Genomic DNA, 14,890 nt, shown 5'->3' on the forward strand with positions numbered 1-14,890 from the left:
AATGCCGCCGGCATCAAGGATGAACATACATGGGAAAACATGCTTGTGGACGGTATCACCCATGTTATTGTGGGGGAGACAGCTGCAGAGATCTGCAGGGTTGGGTGAAGCCCACAACATTCATCATCCTCCACTTGTTAATCTGGCTTCTGTGTGCACATGTGGCTGTGAGGCTCCTCAGCACATCTGTGTAAAATTACTAAATCCAGGAGGCCGAAAACCCTCTATTCAGCTGAAAAGGCAAAACCTCCACACTTTTCATTATTTAGCCAAACAACAATTACCTGTCATAAGCATTTAATGATTAAATGTAACAAATATTTGCAAGTGCAAAAGACACATAAAAAGGCATCTCGGCCCTAAGAACCCATAAATGAAAGCTGTAAAAGTAACGTACAAACAAGAAACAGTTAAAAGCTTAGGGCCGGCAAATAACTTGTAAAATAAACCAAAAGGATTTCCTTGTTTTTTTCAGAAGGCTAGGTAGTGCTGCCACGATGCATGACCGAACCTGAGATTTGCGTGCTCAATCAGAACCGTAGAACACAGCAGCCTTCTTATTGAAGGCGCAACCAGGCTCGTCCTAATGCTGACAGTGTGCCTCAAACATTGTTTATAAGCTCAAGCTGACTAAAACGGTGATAATTCGTAATACTGACTCCTCCGTCTTCCTCGTCACAGTCACCCAAGAGTACTAAGTATTCCAGGCACAGCATTCACCCATATAAAAAAATCTCCAACCAACATGGCAGCCTGACAGGAAGTACCTGTCACTTGACCAATAAGGGTGGGGCAACTCGAGATCGCTGTTTATTTCTCTGTATTTCGGCTGGTACCCACATAGACGTAGCACTACTACGGTGGTGAGTATGTTTTTCTTTAATTTTTATGGAGACCCCTATAGCGTCTCCATGTGTTGTTTTTTATTTTTTTCTTCATTCCCTACTGCTCTGGGCGCTGGTGCGGCGGTTTGTATGACTTCCTGATCACCTCTGCCCCCGTGGCGAGTGGTTGGGGGCGGCGGCGGTGTACTTCCTATTTTTTATGCTTTATTTGCACCACCGCTCCTGCACTGGGTGACTAGGGAGCGGCTGTGGTGGGTTTTGGTGATTGCGTCGCTCCTGCGCTTTAGTGGTCAGGAGCGGCGGTCTTTGCTTCTGCCATATGCACCTCGACCATTGTGCCGGGCGCCTGAGTCTGCATTTGGGCCTGCAGCTTATCTTTGTTGCGGTCTCCCTGCTGATACAGTCTCCCTCGCGGAGTCGTTCTCGAGGGAGGTTATATTCATGGGATTGCCGTCTTCAGCGTGCCACGTCAAGCTGGCAGTACCGGTTGCTTGACAACGGTGTCTCTCATGCCTTTAAATGTTTGTTCTACCTCCTTGTCGGCAGTTGTGTTTTTTGATGGGGTCATGGAGGGTAAACGCTCTGAGAAGTGTAAACGTCAGTCTTATGGTTCAGAGTCTGAACCTGCTTCCTCCCAGCAGCCTGTGGGCATGGATCTTGATGTCCTTCAGGCAATGATTGATAAGGCAGTGGATTCTGCTTTTGTGACTCGGTATGGGCCGGTGCCTAAAAATCACACAGTTTCTTCTTAGCCTGACTCAGACTCTGATCGTTCAGATGAGGAACAGCGGGGACCCTTTGTTAAAGGCGCTATATTGAAGGAGGTGATGACTCACTTAAAGGACAATTTAGCCTTTCAGACTGTTGTTCCTCTGGATGTGGAGGAGGATTTTTTCTCTCAGTACCACCGGAAGAAGCCTGACGCTTTTCCCATCCATAAGGCCATCCAGGGGTATTTGTCCAGGGAATGGTCTGTCAAGAAAGCTGGGTTCCCTCGGTTCCTCGCAAAGAAGTACCCTCTTCAAAATTTCGTGATGGAGTTCCCCCCTCAGTTGTAAATGGACTCTCTGATGGTGGGTTTGGCCTCCAGTGGTTCCATTATCTCGGAGGATGCCTCTCCTAGCGATCCTGTTGATAAGAAGGTAGACAGCGCTGCCAAGCGGCTTACTCCGCCGCTAACTTTTCCATCAGGGTGGGTGCTTACACCTCGCATGTGGTTCAATCGCTCCTGCATGATTTTCAGGCTTTATCAGACGACCTACAGCAAAGAGAGGATGTTAATTCGCGACTGTCTCTTATGGAATTACAGGTTCGCTTTTTGTCTGACATTACATTTGACTCTCTGCCCGCAGCAACAGCCATTTCTGGTTTCATTGTTTCTGCTCGTTGAAACATCTGGATAAGGTCGTGGAAGGTGGAGGCCTTTGATGGGGCTAAATTGTTTGGCCCTCAACTAGAGGATCTTCTGAAGTCGGTGGAGGATCATAAACTCCTGACGCCTCTGCGGCCTGCTCTGGGAAGTCAGGGTTTGGTCATCGGTGAGGATTTGGGAATCCCCCTTTGGCTGGGAAGGGGCCCTCCAAGCCCTTTCGTGGGAGGGGTCGTGGCCATGGCATCCCCTTCTCTGATGAGTCCTGGCAACAGCCCACAGGTGCTGCCTTGCCAATTCCACTCCCAAGTCCTGACTATCTCATAGTAGGCGGCCGAATTGGACAATATTCTTCCGCTTGGGCAAACAACATCACTGATTCCTGGGTTCTTCGCCTGGTGGTCGAAGGTTATTCTATTGACTTCTCTTCTCGGCTTACATATCTTTTTGTCCCCACCCCGACTCCTCGGAATCCTCTGAAGCTTCTGGGGTTGAAGCAGGGGATCTTGGATCTTCTCCAGAAGGGTGACATCATTCCTGATCCCGGGCACGAGTTGGGCCAGGGTTGCTACTCTCTGATGTTCCTGGTGCAGAAGGCGTTGGGGGGTTTCCGCCCTTTTCTGGATCTCAAACTGTGAATTCCTACGTGCCTTACCAGAGATTCAAGATGGTGAGTTTCCCCTGGGGCCTTTCTGTCATCCATGGACCTTTTGGGTGCTTATTTCTATATTCCTGTGCATCCTCTCTTCCAGAGGTTTTTGCAGTTCTTTGCCCTGTGACAACATTTTCAATTTTGTGCCCTCCCCTTTTATTTGGCCTCCGCCCCTCAGGTGTTTGCAAAGGTTCTGGCTTCCCTGGTGGGTCTGTTGCACTTTTGTTTCCCTACTGTGATGACTGGTTAATTTCTTCCTCGTCTTTCCTTAAGGCCCTGGAGGATGTAACGTTGGTGCGGAATTGTCTGGAGTCCCATGGGTTCCTTGCAAAACTCAGCAAGTGCCACCTCATCCCGTCTCAGGAACTCCAATTCATCGGTGCTCTCTTCGATACCCATTTGGGGATGGTGTTTCTTACTCCGGCTCGCCAGCTTCGGCTCAGGTCTCGTCAGGAATCCCTCCTGTCTGCCCCGTCGGCTTCCGGAAGAGACTGGTTGCGGGTTCAGGGGGACATGGCTGCTTCTCTTTTCCTAGTTCCTTGGGCTCGCAGGCACCTCTTCCATCTGGTGTATTATTTTCTGTCTCACTCAAATCTGGGGTCCCAGGATTGTGATGCCTCAGTTCTGGTGACTCCCGCCATTTCTCTCCAGCTGCGTTGGTGGCTGCTGCTGGACAACCTGGTGAAGGGGGTGCCCCTGGACCCTCCTGTGCCCTTTTCCCTTACAACCAATGCCAGCCCTCGGGGTTGGGGGGCCACCCTCAGGACTCTTTCTTCTCAGGGTCCTTGGACTCCCACGGAGAGCTGGATGTCTTCGAATTGAAAGGAACTGGCGGCGGTGTTCAAGGCTCTCCTGCACTTTGCCCATCATCTGAGGGGCAAGTGGGTGCAGGTCCGGATGGAAAATCAGGTGGCCCGTGCCTATTTGAATCATTTGGGGGGCACTCGCTCTCCTCTTTTGGTTCTCCTGGCGGACCAGATTGGGGATTGGGTGGAAGCCAACCTGCTGGGTCTGACGGCGATCTATCTGCCAGGGAGGGAGAATGGGCGTGCGGATCAACTGAGTCGCCTTCTTACTGCATTGGTTTCTCTGTCACTGTCTCCTCTGATCTTTTGGGTGTTCGAGAAGCCTTGGTTGGATCTCTTTGCCTCCCCTCAAGATGCTCTTCTGCCGCCGTTTTGCGCCCTTCTTCCTTGCAAGGAGGCATGGGGGTGGACGCCCCAATTTTTCCTTGGCCTCGGGGTCTTCTCTATGCCTTTCCGCCCTTTCCCCTTCACAGCAGGGTTTTTGGCGAAGATAAGGACGGAGGGGGTGGTGGTGTTGTTGGAGGTTCCCTTTTGGCCATCACAGCCTTGGTATCCCCTCTTGCTTCGTTTGGCTGTTGCTCCCCCATGGAGGTTTCCGCTGTCCCCTTCTCTGCTCCTCTTTCCTCTCCTGTCTCGCCAGGCACTCGGACAGTTGGGGTTGGGGGTTTGGAAGTTGAAAGGCGACGGCTAGTCTCTTTGGGTTGTTTTTCGGAGGTGGCACTGTCCATACAGAATTCTAGAAAGGTCAGAACCCTTAGGTTTTACGAACGTCACTGGAAGAATAACTCTGCTTGGTGTTCTTCACAGGGATTTATCCCTGACTCTTGGGGTTCCTCCGGGATGGTTTCTTGCTTGGGCTGTCTGTTTCTACTCTCCGCAGCCAGTGGTCCGCCAATAAGGCTATCAGGAGTACCTCGCTTCTCTCCTGTAACTCCTTGGCTTCTTGCCTTTTTCACAGTTTTTTTCTTTGACGACCTGTCGTTGCTTCTCCTGTACCCCTGGGATCTTCCTCTGGTCCTTCATGTCTTGCAGCACCTTCCGTTTTGAGCCCCTGCATTTTCTGTCTCTGGAGTTTCTTACACTAAAGGTGTGTTTTCTGGTGGCTATTACCTCTGGGATGCATTTGGGGGAGCTTGGTGCCTTGCTTTGCCATCCTCGCTTGCGTTTTTTTCCTGACAAGGTGCTCCTTCGCCCTGACCCGGCCTTTCTTCCCAAAGTGTCCTCTCCTTTCCATTTGTCCCAGGATATTGTCCTTCCAGACTTTTTTCCTAACCCCTTAATGGTGGAGGAAATCCTGCTTCATTTGCTGGATTTGATGAGGGATCTTGTTATTTACCTTGAGCGGACCGCCTGGCTTTGCCAGGTGGATTTTTTGTTTGTCACTTGTCCTGCGAGGTCATCGCCCTACGACGTCCACTCTTTCACGTTGGGTTCAGTCCGCTATTTCCTTGGCCTCTCTTCATTCAGGGGTTTCTCTTCCTCTGGTTATTCAGGGGTGTTCCACCTGGAGTGTGGCTCCTACTAGGCTTCTTTTAAGGGCACCACCTTGCAGGATCTTTGTGCCGCGGCGACTCGGTCCTCCCCTCATACCTTCATCTCCCATTATATGTTGCAGATGGGGGAGGTGTTTTTGGCTCCGCTGCCCTTGCTGCTGTTCACTAATTGTGCTTGTCTGCAAATAAATTTCTGTTGGACTTGGCCCTTTTTGCAGGGTCATCCCTGAACTTTTTGCCTACCTCCTATATTTTTTCTGACCTGTTGTTGACTGTTTTATGACTCTGGGTACTTTACCACTGCTGATCAGTGCTAAAGTGCATATGCTCTCCCTATTGTAAATTGAGGTATGAATTTGTGATTCCATGATTGGTTGGTTTGGTTTACTTGTCAGACCTTAGTACAGTGCACCAGGAGTGCCCAGGGCTTGTAATCCAAATACTGCTGGTGGGCTTGCAGCACTGGTTGTGCCACCCACAGAAGCAGCCTGTAAACATGTGTCAGGACATGCCCTGGTGTGTGTGGCATGTTCTAATAGTGAATTACAGCCATTTTCGTTTTTCACTATTGCAAGGCTACCTGTTCTCCATAGGCCAGAATGGGCAGTTTGGTTATTACATCTTATAATTCTAACTGACTCAGGGAACATGGTAGAAATTTGAATTTAGTATGCCTGAACTCAGGATGTTAAAATACATCTCTTAGTAAAGTTGGTTTTAACATTCTGTGTTTGAAAATGCCACTTTTAGAAAGTAGGCATTTTCTTGCCTAACCATTCAAACCTGCCTCTGCTAGGCTGTGTGTATTCCTTTGTCTGGAGTTTGAGTGACAGGGCTGGGGAATTCCAGGAGACAGGGTGAGGTGTCCCAGTGGTGAATAGAGAGATCTGCATCCAGATGGGTGGGAGGAGTTACACCTGGGACCTGAATAGGGCTGTGCCTGCCTTCCACAATGCTAGCTCCACCTCCTGGGGAGCGGCTGATGTCTCTGCCCTGCACAGTGAATGAAGAGAAGGAATCCTGTCAACAAAGTGCTCCAGTGCTGTACTTGCCTTCCACAATGCTGGCTCCACCTCCTGTGGGGCGTCTAATGTTTCTGCCCTGCACTGTGAAAGGAAAGGAGAGGTCTGGTAAACAGAGTGCTCAGGAACTGGTTTGGACTGGGCAAGGGCTCCTCTGCCTTCAGAGGACAAAGGATTTCTGGGTATAAATATTGGGACCCTGATCCCAAGAAATTAGATCACTTTGGGAAAACAAGAAGAACCTCTGCTGAGGGAGGAACCAGAAGAAGCTGAGGAGGAAACTATCCCTGAACCTGGGGGATTGGCCTGCAGTGGTTGCCTTACTGCCAAAGAGAGGAGAAAGGAACTTTGTGTGTACTTTTGCTCAACTTGTGAAGGATCTCCAAGGGCTTGGAAAAGAGCTTGCCTCCTGCTAAAGTCTCAGGAACAACAGACTTCACCCCCCAGCTCCCCAGAGTTCTTTGGAAGTGCCTGCTGCTGTTGTTGGGCCTTCTTAGGGACTGCGTGTCACAAGGAGCTGGAAGCGCGACTCAAAAAGGAGAAGCGTGCCGCGGTCGGAGCTGTTGTCGTCACATCTCGTAAAGTGTGTCGCCGCTGCAGCATCGCATCAAGCGGAAGCCTCTCGCATCATCCAGGAAGTGTCTCGCAACGCCGAAGAAGCGTGTCGCCATCGCAGCCATCGTAGCTGATGCATTGCACCGCATCAAGAGAAGAGTCTCGCATCGAGGAAGAAGCGTGTCGCCATCGCAGCCATCGTAGTTGTCGCATTGCACCGCATCAAGAAAAGCGCCTCGCATCCACGGAGAAGCGTGCCGCCATCGGAGCTGCTGTCGTCGCATCGCGTCAAGGGGTGTCGCCGCAGCAACATCGCATTGAACGGAAGCGTCTCGCAAATGTCGGAGAAGAGTGTCGCTGCCAAGGCCGCTGTCGTCGCATCGCGTAAAGGGTGTCGCCGCTGCAGCTGAAGCATCGAGTCGAGTCTTCTCGCAACATCGGAGAAGAGTGCCGCATCTGGAAGATCTTCACGTCTTTATTTCTTTGCACCAAAAACTTCATCGCATCAACATCGTTGCAACACTTTCGTTGCCCTGCGTGTCGCATCTAAAAGGTACATTAACTTAAAGTGTCGCATTTAAGAACTTAAGAGACCTAAGCAAAATCCTACCATCTAAAGTAACAGTATTGTGTGTTTTTGTCGTTTAATGGTGTTGTGGTAAATCTATATATAGAATACTTATTTTTGAGATAAAACCTGTGTGGTGTCCATCTGTAGTGTTGTCACTTGGTTACTGTATGTGTTCACAAATGCTTTACACACTGCCTCTAAGATAAGCCAGTCTGCTCGTGCCAAGCTACCAAGGTGGTGAGCAGGGGTTATTTTAGGAGTGTACCCCCCTACCCTGACTAGAGGAGAGGGTCCCTATTTGTCACAAGTGCATACCTGTGCCAACTAGAGACCCCCAAGTCTAACAATTTCCTTGGCATCCTTTGGTTGTCTGTTTCTTTTGTCCGTCTGGCGCTTGGGTATAAGCTCCTGAGTGACTGTGATGAGAAAGACTGAGGAGGAAGATAATGACTTGGTTACTTACCGGTAATCTTCAGTACTCCGAGTCATAGTCTTCCGCGTCACAGTCATGATCCCTCCCTCCTGCCCTTGGGTGTTGAGAGACGAACAAAGGTTTTGCTTCTTCCTTCTGGTTGCTTCTCTACTTGTGGGTATTGCAGGATGTGATCTGGGTTTGCCCCACCCTTATAGGTCAGGTGACAGGTACTTCCTGTCAAGCCGCCATGTTTGGTGGGGATTTTTTTATATGGGTGAATGCTGTGCCTGTAACACGTAGTGCTCCTGGGTGACTGTGACGAGGAAGACAATGACTCGGAGTAATGAAGATTACCGGTAAGTAAGAGAGTCATTTTCAACAGCGCATCGCTGATGTCTTCCTTGTTTTTTTGGTGTAGGTTGTTGTATGATGAAGTTGTATTACTAGTTAGGTTGCTGAGCGCAAGCTGTTAAATGGTAGTATCATAGTTGTTTTTGGGCAGCAGTTGGAAATGGATATTTGTGCTCCATCATTTAAGCACCGGAGAGGTCTGCAAAGCTTAATGTCTTGAAAACGTCTAATACATTTTATAGCTTGAGCTACTTAGTAACTTCAGATTGCTTTGTTACTGTACCTAGCTGTGGCTTTTAGCTCCAGTCAAGCAGCAGGCAGCGCAGATTGGGGTCTGTTTTACCCATGTGATAGAAGTTTGTTGCTGCATCTCATAGTTTGTACTTTTGGATTTTTGGGACAGTTCGTAATGAGGACTCAGAGTTAAATTACTCTGTGCCTTATTGCTGGCTGAAGATGAGCTGTCTCCCTTAATGCAAAAAGGTGAAAAAATGTAAAAGTATATATTTAATGTCGGATCATGAAAAGGATGAAGGAAGGGGTTTGCCTACATTGGGGCTGCTCACATTTGGTGCCTTTTCATGTCTTAATGACCCCTAGTACCAGGCATGATCATTGGTAAACTCTGCTCTGTTTTCAAGGCACAAGTTACTGAGCTCAGAACAGCAGAGGCCTGCACCCGTAGGGGGCTAGAGGGGCATGTGTGGTAAACGGCACCAAAGGCCCGGGAACAGTGACACACCCTAAAGTCAAACAAAGAGGGCTCTGGGGGTAGAAGAGTGCCAAAAGGGGAAAGAATGGCACAAAAACCGCTGGCCAATGGGGGGGGGGGGCTGCGTGGCATCAAGGACCTATTAAAATGAGAAGTTCCCGTACCCAGGCACTGTTTGTGCTGGGACGGTGCAGCGGGATCAATGGAAAAAGAGGATGATTTGGACTCACCGGGGGCAGCGGCACTCAATTGCTGTAGTTCTGCATGCTCCTGTTCCAGCTGGGTTCTCTTGTCAGCCAGGAAGTCATTGTCTACCCTAGTGGAGCACTCCTGGCAACACCGGTGGCAGGTATCTGGTTCCACTGCCCTTGACACCCAGTGAGTCAGCTTGCCCTGGCGTCTCGGTGGGTCTAGATTTGTGCCTGCAGAGGACTCCTGCTGGTAATGACGACGTGACTCTGGGCACCTGGATAGTGTGGACACATTGCGGGCGCTTGCCGTTGGCCTCCCTGTGTGCCTCTGCCAAGCAAGCAGTGTCGTGCCCCCCCTGCGAGCAGTCGGAGGCTGCCCGAGCAGTAAGGACTATTCCCCCCCTTGGCAGCAAGGAGCATTTGCTTGAGCATCAGGCTGACAGAAAGGTGAGGAAGAAGGACTGTGCCTCCGACGTTTTTAGCTACATGCACAAGATGATGGTAGCAAGGGAGGCCAGGCCGGGGCCTGGGATGCAGGATAAGCCCTCTCAGAAGGGCCATTTCAAGGGTCACCAAGAAATACAGAAGTCCTCCAATAAGGCATACAACAATTATTATGCAAAGGATTTGACAGAGGTTTCAGCGTTCCTGTATTGGGGTGAATCAAGACAGGGGAATCCAAGAACCTGCACTCTGCGCTCCTCCACCCAGATATAGTGTGCAAGAAAATATTGAACAAAAAAGAGTTGGGCAGGATAAAAGGTCCCTTAGGTGCAGGGAAGCCAGCTGGTCTGGTAGTCTCCCCGCTGGGAGTAGTGCCCAAGAAGGAGCAGGGGCAATACAGTCTCATTCAACCCTTGTCATTTCCAGAGGGAGAGTCAGTTAATGATAGGATCAACCCTGAGGACTGCACAGTGGTATATGTATCATTAGAAGATGTGGGTTACTTGTTATGTGCTGCCAGGCAGGGGGCTTAAATGGCAAAGACAGACATAGATTCCACCTTTAGATTCCTGCCAGTCCACCCTAAAAGCTACCACCTCCTGGGTTTTGAATTTGGAGGGGAGCTGTACTTTGACCAGGTGCTGCCCATTGGATGCTCTATATCTTGTGCATATTTTGAAAAAATCAGTACTTTACTAGGATAGACACTGCATGAAAGACACCTAGAGGGAGGCAAGCATCACTACCTGGACGACTTCCTGTTTGTGACCAAATCGGGGGGTGGAGAGTGCAGGGACCTCATTGACATTTTCCAACAGGTAGCGGCAGAGTTAATCATGCCACTGGACGCATACAAATGGTGGGGCTAGTCATCAAAATCATTTTCCTTGGGATTGATCTGGACTCGGAGGCGGGCCTCCTCATGAATCCCCTTAGATAAAGTCCAAGATAGAAAAGACAAGTTCTTGGCATTAATAGGGAAGGAGAAAGCCACCTTGGCAAAGGGATGGTGAAAGAAACACTACAATGTCAGAATAAGCTCAGGTGCAAAACAGGATTGGAAAACCTGGCTATCCTTCCTTCAGGGTACTCATATGGAGAGAAGGATGGATTTCGGACAGGGAGCTTGCCCTGTACACAGATGCAGCAGGCAGCTTAGGTTTTGGAGCTGTACTAGGGGACAAGTGCTGCGCCCAGCGGTGGCCCCCCAAGCTGGGCAGCTGCAGGAATAACTAAGAACATTTCATTTCTAGAACTGTTCCCAATCATTGTTGCGCTGACAATTTGGAGAGCAAGGCTTACTAACATGGAGCTGACGCTATGGTCAGATAATCAAGCTGTACTTCATGCCATCAATACAGGGGCGGCAAGATGCCCATTAGTTCTGGGCCTGCTCAGAAAACTGGTCAGGCTACAGCTGACAGGCAACTGTAGGTAAGTGTGAGACCCGTCCAGGCGATAAGTGATGCTAAATGCACTCTCTCATTTCCAGATGGGGAAATTCAGGGAGCAGGCTTCCACAGCAGAGAGTCTCATGACTCCCTTCCCGGAAGAACTGTGGTCACAGCAAAACCAGATCTAGGACACAGGCACACTTGTCAGCCGGGGAGGATTCCACCAGGGAGGATCCCATCGAAACACCTTACCTCAAAGCAGCAATGACTGGGTGGCGGCATCTTGAAGGGATAAAGGAAGACAAGAGGAAGCCTCTTGAGTTCAGAACGCTGGCGCGCCTTCAAGGGTTTTTGCCAGAAATCTGCACAGATGCAACAGAAGTCACTTTCTTCAAGTCAGCCATCACAAGCCTTCACACTAGCGTTCTCTGCAACTTTAGGTTAAGTGAGCTGGTGGCTCCAGCTAAGAATGAGACAACAGGGGCCTGTCTCCAAGCGCAGGATATGCGGGTGGGCCCCGGGCAGCTAGAGGTGCTCATGAAATGAACCAAGATGGATCAAAAGGCAAAGGGCACACTAGTAAAGTTACAGGGTTTGTCAAGCAGCAAGTTGTTTCCTGTACATTGGATGCATGAATTTTGGGCAATACACCCGACAGGAGGAGGTCCACTGTTTAAGCACAAAAATGGGGAGTGTCTGAGCAAGTTCCCATTTTGTGCAGTTCTAAAGTTGGCAATCACGAGGGCATGTCTAACTGCTGTAGAGTTTGATATTTATTCCTTGTGAATTGGAATGGCCACAACAGCAGCTGGGTGCGGGCTAGCAGGAGATGCAATCACAAATGTAGAAAGATGGCGCTCGGCAACCTACAGGCTTTATGTGAGGCTTCCGCAAGGGGGAAGCCCATAGCTCACAAGCAGCTGCCTCCCCCCCCCCCATCTTCCCCTGACCCCATCCAGGAACGTTTGCAACTAAACTCAAGCCAAACTCTCTCCATTTGTCTGAGCAGGTGTAAAGAGGAAGACGGTTTGGGTGGTAGGTTACTCTTTCATCCAGAAAACTCAGCAGTGCTGGTCCCAAAGGGATGGCTTGAGGCTTGCCAAGCCAATTAACACAAAATGAAGGAGGGTGGGAGCACCGGGTATGTGCTGGGAGCAACTGGAGGCAACACTGGGGAGATTACACAAGAAATAACAAAACAAGCCAGATGTTCTTGTTTGTGCATCTAGGAGGGAATTACCTGATGCGCATAGGTAGAAAGTGCTACTAAAGGACATCAGACAGAGGCTGATTAGACCCGCCAGGTGTCTAGGCAGTGCCAGCTTGCTGTGGTCTGAAATAGTGCCCAGGCAAAATTGGAAAGGTGCTTGGTCCACCTGCGCACTAGAAAGGTCCAAGGAAGAAGCTTAATATGGCAGTGGCTAAATATTGGAGGGCCAATAGCTGGGAGGCTATTCGAGATGGCCTAATCAATCTGAGACACCCGGAATACTTTGCAGAGGATAGAGTGCATCTTTCAGACACAGAGCTGGAGATTTTCTGGTCCAACTTATGGACTGCAATGGTGCTAGCAAGCTGTCAATAGAACACTGGAATGAGGGGAGCTGCCCAAGGATGTGAGCCTGCAGGCAGCGTGGTGGAAAAGAGTCTGTTGAATGGCGCTTAAGAGTTGGAAAGGTCACCAACAGAGTGGCAGACAGCGTTCTTACCTTGGGATGCCTCCCAGCATGGTTAGTGGGCGGGGAGGGGTCTCAGAACACAGCATTTGCAGCCCAGGCCCGCAGGTTGGCAGACTACACCAAATAACTATGGTAGCGAGTTGGCCTGAAAGGAGTTGGTGGAATACCCCTCAACCGCATAGTCGGTGAAGCTCCAACTCAAGGTGACAACAATAAACGCCAGCAAAATGGACTTTTTATGATATGCCATAAAGGTGTGTCTGTACATTTGATTTATGACTTGATTAATGATCTCTATTTGATTTATGACTAGATTTATGACCTTGATTAATGACTTAAGGATTGATTTATGATTTGATTTATGATCTGGTGTCAACCAGGTTGTGTGATTTATGGCATGCTCTATGGTATTCCTTGTTTATGATGTCAAATTCTGGATGTACAGGCTATATGAACTTGACATCATAAACGAGTGTAAAGAAAATGTACAACACTCATATTCTGATGCATACATTATTCTAAAACACAAAATGTTCTGCCAAGTTCTACAGTAATAATTTCTGTGTTAGTCAATTCCCCTGCCTGTCGTTGTTGCTTGCCCCTCCATTCATCGTTGCTTGTCCCCTCCCACCATAAAAAAGCTTTTATTAAAAAATGTTCCCATGTTGCACTGCTGTACAACATGGCTAAAAAACCTTCACATAGCCTATAGCACTCACACAGGCAAAACCTATTGGCTATGCTTGTTTTACTTTTTTTATGGCAAACACATGCACCCCACATTTGGATAGTGGCATTTGTACTGTTTATTACTTTTACACTTTTATTGCATATGCTTGCAAAAGAAGAAAAAAGAAACACATGGTCTCGCTCCCTATCCTTCTCGGATGCCTGGAGGGTGAGGTATCTCACTGATAGGGATTACATGTTCCACTCTCCTAAATCCTCTTCCAGAATAGACTACTTGTTATTGGTTGGTGGAGGCCCTAATCATTCCTCGAGCCCTGACTGACCATAGTCAATCCAGATTACGACTTGGTTGCCTAGAGGGCGAAGAGTGGTGATGTAGAGGTTGAGTGCCTAGTGGCTCCAGGATGAGACCTTTAGTGACTTTCTCAGGACACATATTGCAAATTATGTTGATTTAAATACAGGCACAGCTGATTCCCCAACTACACTGTGAGAGGCCCTTCCTTGAGTTGGAGGCCGAAATAGACAGGGACGAAATGGACAGAATTGATCCCCCAGATGATCAAACTGGACCTAAGACAGAGCTACTCCAGCAGTAATTCACAAATTGTTTGACTCTGACTCTTATGACTGCACTGTAACACATTTTAAGATCTTTGAGGTTAGAGACAAAGCATGAACGTTATTATACTGGCTGGCAAATCTCGACTAGGAGTTTAAAATGGTTCCCAGTTTTCTTTCTCATAGGTCACATACTCTCATCAACTTCCACTAAATTGACCAGCAATGTGCCTCTTACTATGCACGTTTATATGTGGAGCAATGTTGTTCACTGGTGGAGCACCGCAACCTGATCATGGAAGACCTGATATTGCCCTGGCTCATTAACAATGACTGACTAACGTTAGAGGAAGCACTCACAGAAGACGAAATGCTAACTGCTCTTAACTCCCTTCCACCTGGTAAGATTCCAGGTCTACATGAGCTACCACTTAAGGTATTTAAGGAGTATGCCGCTTGCTTGGTTTTTCTGCTCATGGATATGTACACTGTAGCAGTAAAAGCAGGGGGAGCTGCCATATGATTTGCGGAGAGTTCTGATGTGAGTAATCCTAAAGCCCGGTAAGCCATTAACTCACTGCAGTTCATAAAGGTTCATGTCCTTGTATCAATTTAGAGGCAACAATCCTTGCAAAAGTTTCAATACCAAATGGCACTGCCACTGACATATCCAGTGCAAAGGGCCATGGTGGCCATTGAGTTTGAAAAAGCTTTTTCTTCTTTCCAGTGGCCCTTCATGTTTCAGATTTTAGAAGGTATGAATTTTAGTTCTTCCTTTCGTCGCTATGTTTCACCAAAGCACTTCGAGCCCTGGGCAAGGGTTAGGGTGAATGGTGGGCTGTCACCCCCTTCCCTACTGGATGAGGTACATGACAGAGATGCCCTTTGTCACCTCTACTCTTTGAACTGGCTATAGAACCATTGGCGAAAGGTGTTCAGAGAGATGGGTAGTTGTGTCGGTTCCACTACACAGGACCCACTGAGGACAGAATACCGCTATATTCTGACAACATTTTGGTTTATATGAGTGAACCAGCAACAAATAGGCAACAAAAATTGGACCTTAATATCACTCCCCTAATTATCCAAGTGCGTCAGGACATGGATATATGTCTGGCCCTTCTGCTCACTGTAGTGGGT

At 48.7% G+C, this 14,890-nt stretch overlaps 1 protein-coding gene across 2 annotated transcripts in view; it reads right to left on the reverse strand.

Annotated features, from left to right (window-relative positions):
- Nucleotides 1-14,890, reverse strand: part of ASB5 (ankyrin repeat and SOCS box containing 5) — a 576,687-nt gene that overhangs the window by 227,270 nt on the left and 334,527 nt on the right. The gene's annotated exons all lie outside the window — the stretch shown is intronic.

Source organism: Triturus cristatus, chromosome 2_2, assembly GCF_964204655.1.
Source record: "Triturus cristatus chromosome 2_2, aTriCri1.1, whole genome shotgun sequence".
Classification (NCBI taxonomy): domain Eukaryota; kingdom Metazoa; phylum Chordata; class Amphibia; order Caudata; family Salamandridae; genus Triturus; species Triturus cristatus.